The following is a 7,883-nucleotide window of genomic DNA, read 5'->3' as shown; positions in this document are numbered from 1 at the left end:
GGCTTCTAGGATTTAATTAACAGCTACTTGTTGAGAGTTATAATGTGCTCATCACTGGCTGGTAGTGAGCAAGACAGCAGGATCCCTGTGGTCATGGATCTCAAAGTTGAGTGAAGCAGGAGAAGTACATTCACATTGGTGATTGCGATGTGGTGAATTTTATGGCATAATATGGAAGGAGGCCAACTGAGAATAAAGGGTTCAGAAACTATTTCAAGAAGAGGTAAGGATGTGTAAGTTGAACTTTACAGAGTATTGACACATATATATTGCCATTAATTATCAGTGAAAAAAGAACACAATAATATTCAATTTCTTACATGTTAATATTTGCAATCTTTTTAAAAAAATAATATCCTGTGTTTATGAGGGTTTGGGGAAGTGGGGGAAGTAACCAGAGAGAGTACTGGTGAGAATTGGTATTAACACTCTCAGTATAGTGTGGCATTATACATCTGTATGTTATATATATGGCTTTTGACCTATCTAAACTACTAATTCTAGACATTTACTTTAAAGAAAAATTAAGTATATGAGCACATCTATCTACATGTCTAAGTATATGGTGATGATTAAATAATGGTTCGTTATAACTATAATGTTTGTTAAACATTGGTATTAAAAATGTCTATTGATATGGATACAGTCATGATACAGTAATTGAAATGAGAAGATTACCTAAAATAATTACAAGACTTTAGGAATGTTCAGTTGAAGTACTTAGAGTTATAGCATCAAACCAATATTCAAATTGCTATGAGGTGTCTATCAGCATCATTCTAAAGCTCTCTCCTCTAAGATCAGGCATTGTAAAAAAAAGTGTTAATTTGGTATCTAGATTTTGGGTTGTCATCTGTAAGATGAGAGGGTTGCACTAAATCATTATTGTTACTTCTTCTAAAGGGTTACCATCGCACTTAAGATTTTCCAGTATTTGCTCCAGTATTACAGTCTCAGATATTTTCAGTCCTAGCCCCTAACAAAATGTACTGACTGACCCTTTTTGGCATGAAGTTACTTTTGATTCATATTATCATGTTCTCTAGATCCTTCTACAAAATAAAATTTTAAGTTAATATTTATAAACACATAAAAGTGAAAAAGGAAGAGTTAAGAAATCTTTCTCAGAAAAAGGAAGAGTTAAGAAATTACAGGTTTATGCCTGTAATCCCAGTACTCTGAGAAGCTGAGGCAGGCAGATCCCTTGAGCTCAGGAGTTTGAGACAAGCCTAACCAAGAGCTAGACCCCATCTCTACTAAAAGTAGAAAAAGTTAGCCAGGTGGTATGGGGGGCACGTATAGTTCCAGCTATAAAGGAGGCTGAGGGAGGAGGATCACTTGAATCTGGGAGTTTGAGGTTGCTGTGAGTTAGGCTGATGCCACAGCACTCTAGCCTGGGCAACAGAGTGAGACTCCATCTCAAAAAAAAAAAAAAAAAAAAAATAGAAGCTTTTCTTAATCTGAGAAAACCTCCCTGAAATTTGGAAATAATTAAAAATGCTAAGATGACAAAGCATAATCTCTTATTAATAATCGTTTGGAAAATAAGACTTTTTAGAAATATTCCATATGACATTTGTATGCAATAAGTTGGAAAAAAGAATTTCTCTTTTTCTCTCTTCTTTTGCCACTTTTCTGAAAATAAGTACTTTCACTATTGCATAACATGTTAGAGTTTACAACATTTCAGTATTGACACCATTGTTTCCTGTAGTTCACTGTTACAATGATGGTTTAGATTTTTTCTGTTCTCAAGTTTTGATGGCTTCACACAGCTTGACAAAAACGTGAAGGGATATTAAATTCCTAACTTTACCAGCTTATAACTCCTTTTAGAATCATTTTAAATCTATAAAAATAAAACAAGTAACTAACCTGTAAATTCAGCATCGTTTGAATTTTCTAAGATTATACTTTTAAATTCGATATATGAGAAATTGATTTCATGAGTACACCATACATAACATAATACGCCTTCCATTTTCCTAAACTCTGATAGTAACCTTATGTCAAAGAAAAAAATGAGTTACCAATTTTAATGTCCATCTTCTTATCTTTGCCACTTAATCTAACTAGGAAAAAATATTTTTGTGCCTTCAAATTTTGAGGAAAATTACATCTTTAAGTATGTACATTTTAGTGTTACTGCTTGATCAATGAACAATTAAAACTGTTTAATATGTTACAATGATCTTCATATTAATTTGCCTGGAGTAAAAACAAGAGCTCCACACAGGATTGATTAAATGACTTTTAAGTTCCCAATGCTAAATTGTTTCAGAATACAAATGGAAGTGCATTATAGCCATGTGAGCATCCAATGAATTCCTAATGAGCAGGTGTCATCATAGTGATTGCGATACACAATGACACTACCTGCATATGAAGGAATTATGCAGCACTCTGCATTGGAGACCTGGCACTGGAGTATATTCTTTGCCGGATCAATTCAAGCCTTATTTAGACTGTAAGTGAATGTCCTTTAGAAGAATGTATTTTATAAAGGGATTAAATGGAAAGCTTTTTTTTCTTTTCTCAAAATTCTTGAATGTGCCTGATTTTCCATCAGAAAGTATTTTCCTTTGGGTAATGCCATACTAAGATTTCTAAAAACCTCAAAAGAGTTCAAATCAAATAAACCACTATGCCACTTCGTCTTCCATAAAGTACTTTGAATTTTTCCTTCCAGAAGCCACTATAATTCGAGAGTTATAATGGCATAAAATAAAACCCCAAGAGAAAGAGGGAGTATCCACATCAAAACAAGAACTTTTTTACTCACTATATTTACCCAAGCACAGGGATTTCAAGAGAAGAGAAAATGTCAAATCTTCAGTCTTTTTTAAAGTCAAAGTTAGACAAGCATACTATTTCCTAATGGTTTTCAATTTTTTTAGCAGTTTCAAAGTCCTTTTCTGTTATTCAGTTGGCATCTCATTCACTGTTTCTGTAGCATATCGTGTTCGCCCACAATATCAAACAAATGAAAAAGATGTCCTCTGAATGTTTCAGAAAAATTTTTTCTTGGAGTTAGTACAAATAGATTAGAAAACATTATGCCCAGACATTATGTCAGTGCATTTCTGGGATGGTGAAAGTGAAAAGCCAGAAAGGCACTAAAATTTCACATCCCTGAAAGAAAAGACAATTAGTCATCCAAAAACTGTCAAAGATATATATAGGAGGAAGAATTTAGTGACTGCAAGTTAAAGTATAACAAAAGTGGTACGCATGTATATCAGCCAGGATTAGCTGATTTATGCTATAGTTCAAGAAAAATCATAATATCAAGGGATTAAAAACACAGTGGTGCTGTCTTTCCTCCACTCAATTCCTCCATGCCCCCTGATGCTCTCAAGGCATGGGCTTGGCTTTACTGGCTACTTTGAACCGATGCACCAACCCATAACAGTGCTCTAAAGATCACTGCAACAGACAAGGAGTGTGCTGGGCCATCTCACATGCGTGTACATACTTTTGCACCCAAGCATCACTTGTCACTTCTACTCACATTTTATTGGCCAAAGTGAGTCACAAGATCACACTGATCCTCAAAAAGAACAGGAAATACAGTCTCTTTCCTACCCATCAACACTGGTGAGTACCCAAACATGTTTCACACCATTAAAAGTCAAATAAATCCAATTGACCTTCAAAATGTCAAGCTACATATTCCCCAAACTGCCTTTACTTTGTACAGTTATTTATCAATAAATTTAGGTGGCCTTACAGAAAATAAACTATCAAGGAAATATAGATGAAGTAGATAAGCAAAATTAATGAGCAGAATTAATCATTACATAAAAGATACTTAAGATTATTTTAGGTAGAATATTCTGTAAATATATCTCTGTTAGGCTCATTTATTACAGAGTTCTATTTAAGTCTATTGTTTCTTTTCTTATTTTCTGATTGAAGCATCTGTCCAGTTTTGTTAGCAGTGTGTAGAAGTCCCATAAATTATGGTACTGCTGTTTAGCATTTTGTTTAGGTTGAATAGAATTTGCTTTATGTATCTGGTGCTGCTGTGTTAGATGCATAAATATTTAGGATTGTTAAGTCTTCTTGTTAAATTGTTCCCTTCACCATTACTTAGTAATGATGTTTGTCTGTCTTTACATTTGTTTATTTGAAGTCTGTATTACAAGAAAGGCTACACCAGCTTTTTTTGTTTGTTTCCATTGGCATGGAATATTTATTTCCATACTTTCACTTTGTGTCTAAATGAGTCCTTAGGGGGCTAGATGTATTTCCTGGAGAAAAATAGATACTTGGTTTACATTTTTTAATCTATTCAGCCAGCTTGTGTTACTTTAATTAAAAGTTCAAACCATTCACTTGTATTGAAGTATTAATACACAGGGTGGACTTTTATTCATCTAAAACATGTTTTGGGTTCACACTTAGCACTTTGTTTTACCTCCTGAGCCATTGTGGTATCTGGGCTCTTAATTTGAGCCCAGATCTTTGCAAATTCCCTCACCAATTTCTTATCTGACATTCTACCCTCAAACTGAATATATGTTTTTCTCATCAGCTTGTGGAACATTCTCTAAAATTAATAACATCCTAGACCACAAAACATGACTCAACAATTTTTAAAAAATAGAAATTATACTGTGTACAACAGTGGAATAAAAATAGAAATAAATTTTGGGCCAGGAACAATGGCTCACCCCTATAATCCTAGCAATGTGAGAGGCCAACGTGAGTGGATAACCTGAGCTCAGAAGTTCAAGACAAGTCTGAGCAAGAGCAAGATCGCTACTTAAAATAGGAATACTAGCCAGGCATTTTGGCAGGTGCCTGTGGTTCTAGCTACTCAGGTGGTCGAGGCAAGAGGAGCTCTTGAGTCTAAGAGTTTAAGGTTGCTGTATGCTACGATGACTCCATGGCACTCTACCAGGGTGACCAAGTGAGATTCTGTCTCAAGAGGAAAAAAAAAAATCTTAGCAGACCAAATGCAGCTGCACATCAAAAAAATAATTCATTGTGACCAAATGGGCTTCATCACAGAGATGCAAGAATGGTACAACATATGCAAATCCATAAATGTAATTCATCATATAAATAGATGCAAAAACAAAGACCATATGACCTTTTCAAATAGATAAAAAATTTAACAAAATTCAACTATCTTTTATGATAAATCTTAACAAACTTGGTATAGATAAAACATACCTAAATTACAAAGGCTATGTACAATAAGCTCACAGCCAATAACATGTTGAATGGAAGAAAATTGACACAATTCCTGCTTAAGAGTTGGAAAACAGACAAGGCTGCCACTTCTATTCAACATAGTGATGGAAGAAGTCCTAACCAAAGCAATTAGGTAAGAGAAGGAAATCAAAGGTTTCCAAATGGGGAAAGAAGAGGTCAAACTATTTCCCTTTGCTAATGATATAATCTTATATCTCGACAACCCCAAAGCTTCAACTAATAGACTCATGGAATTGATAAATAAATTCAGTGAAGTATTAGGTTAAAAAATCGATATACAAGAATCAGTAGCTTTTGTATATGCCGACAACAATCAACTGAGAATTAACTTGAATAAGCAATAACGTTCATAGTAGCAACAAAGAAAATAAAATACCTAGGAATATATTTAACTAATGAGGTAACAGTCCTCTATATCGAGAACTATGAAACAATGAAGAAAGAAATTGCAGAAGTTGTAAGCAGATAGGAATATATATCATCTCATAGATTGGCAGAATAAACATTGTCAAAATGGCTATACTATCCAAAATGATTTACAGATTCAAAACAATCTTCACTAAAATATCAATATCATTTTTCAGATATCTAGAAAAAATAATTCTTTGCTTTTTATGGAACCAGAAAAGACTGTGAATAGTCATTGCAACTTACATAACAACAAACCACTTGACCAGCCTTCAAGTTATAATACTATACAGCTATAGTAATCAAAACAGCATGGACTGGCACACAAACAGAGACACAGACCTATGGATCAGAGCTGAACAGAAAACCCAGAGATGAAACCATCCTAATATCCCCATCTGATCTTTGACAAAGCAGACAAAAAAATACACTGGGGGAAAAAGGCCTATTCAATAACTAGCACTGGGGAAACCAGATAGCCACATGTAACACTCACAAAAATTAATTCTTGTTGGATTACAAACTTAGACCTAAGGCATAAAACTTAAAGAATTCTAGAAGAAAATATTAGAAAAAATTGTATAGGTATTGACCTAGGAAAGGTATTTATGAAGATGCCAAAATCAATTACAGCAACAAGAGAAATAAACAAATGAGACATGATCAAATTAAAGTTTCTGCACAATTAAGGACACAATCAATAGAGTAAATGCACAACATATAAAATGGAAGAATATATATGCATGGTATTCATTCATTAAAGGGCTGTTAACTGGAATCTACAAAGAACTCAAGCAAATCAGGAAGGAAAAATAAAACAATACCATTAAAAAGACAAACAGAAACTTTATAAATGAACATAGTGTAATGGCCAACAAATAAATGAAAAATGCTCAACAGCTCTAGTCATTTGAGAAATACAAAACAAAAGAACAATGAGATGGTTAACTCCAGTGAGAATGGTTCTTACCAAAATGCCCCAAGAAACAAGATGCTACTGTGGATGCAAAGAGAAAGGAATACTTAAACACTGTTGGTAAGACTGAAAACTAATACAACCTCTATGGAAAGTAGTATGAGGATACCTCAAAGAACTAAATGTAGACCTAACATTTGATTCAGCCATCTCACTACTAGGTATTTACCCAGAGGAAAAAAAAGACACTTGCACTCGAATGTTTCTAGCAGCACAATTCACAATCACAAAGTTGTGGAAACAATACAAATGCCCATTAATATATGAGTATAGTAATAAAAAATGTAGTACATGTGTATGATAGTGTATTACTCAGCCATTGAAAAATGGTAATCTAGTATCTTTTGTAATAACCTGGATGGAACTGGACACTACTCTTCTAAGTAATGAATCACAAGAATGGAAAAATAAACACCACATGTACTCAGTACTAAGTTGGAATAGCGAATCAACACTTACATGCACAAATGGATGGAAAAGTCAGTAGAAATCAGATAGATGGTAAGGAGGAGGAAGAGCTGGATAAAGTTGCACCTGACTGGTATAATTCACACATTCTAGATGACGGGCATGCTTATAACTTTCACTTAAAATACACATAGGCAAATTATGTAACCAAAATATGTGTACCCCTATAATATTCTGAAATAATTTTAAAATGATTATTTTATCCTGAATTTCCAGGCATACAAGAAAAAAGACCTTGATAATATGAATTTTTATAAGTAAAATTATCCCCATTTACTAAAATGCACTAAAGAAAGATTACATTGATACCCAGTTCATCACAGCCACTGCCAACACCAGCATGGATTGATTAAAAAACAGAGGATTGTTCTGCCACTGCTATAGCATTGACAATGCCACACCCACTACCCATGGGCTGAAGGACCCACCCACCCACTCAACATACCACTGCAAGCCCCTAAGCAAGATGCTTAGAGACCCAATATTTGGCCCAAGTCGACCCACTGATACCTTTGTTAGCTCATGCTATCTTAGCAGCCAAAGACAAGCACACTGGGGCTGATTAATGTCATTACTAGGGCCAGAGGAATGACCCACCTTATGTTCCTGTCTTCAGTAAAACTTCACAATAGCTTCACTAACAATTGCACACTAACCCACAGACAATACTGATGCTGTTTATACCCAAAGAAATCATACAAAAACAACACTACAGCAAATACTCAGAATTATAGCCTAAAGCAATAGATGCATCTTTAAGAAAAAGATCACTTTTATGACACCCAATTCAAAACATTAAAAGAATTAA

Source organism: Otolemur garnettii, unplaced genomic scaffold, assembly GCF_000181295.1.
Source record: "Otolemur garnettii isolate 467f Iridium unplaced genomic scaffold, OtoGar3 scaffold00041, whole genome shotgun sequence".
NCBI lineage: Eukaryota > Metazoa > Chordata > Mammalia > Primates > Galagidae > Otolemur > Otolemur garnettii.
This window is presented reverse-complemented; position numbering follows the sequence as displayed.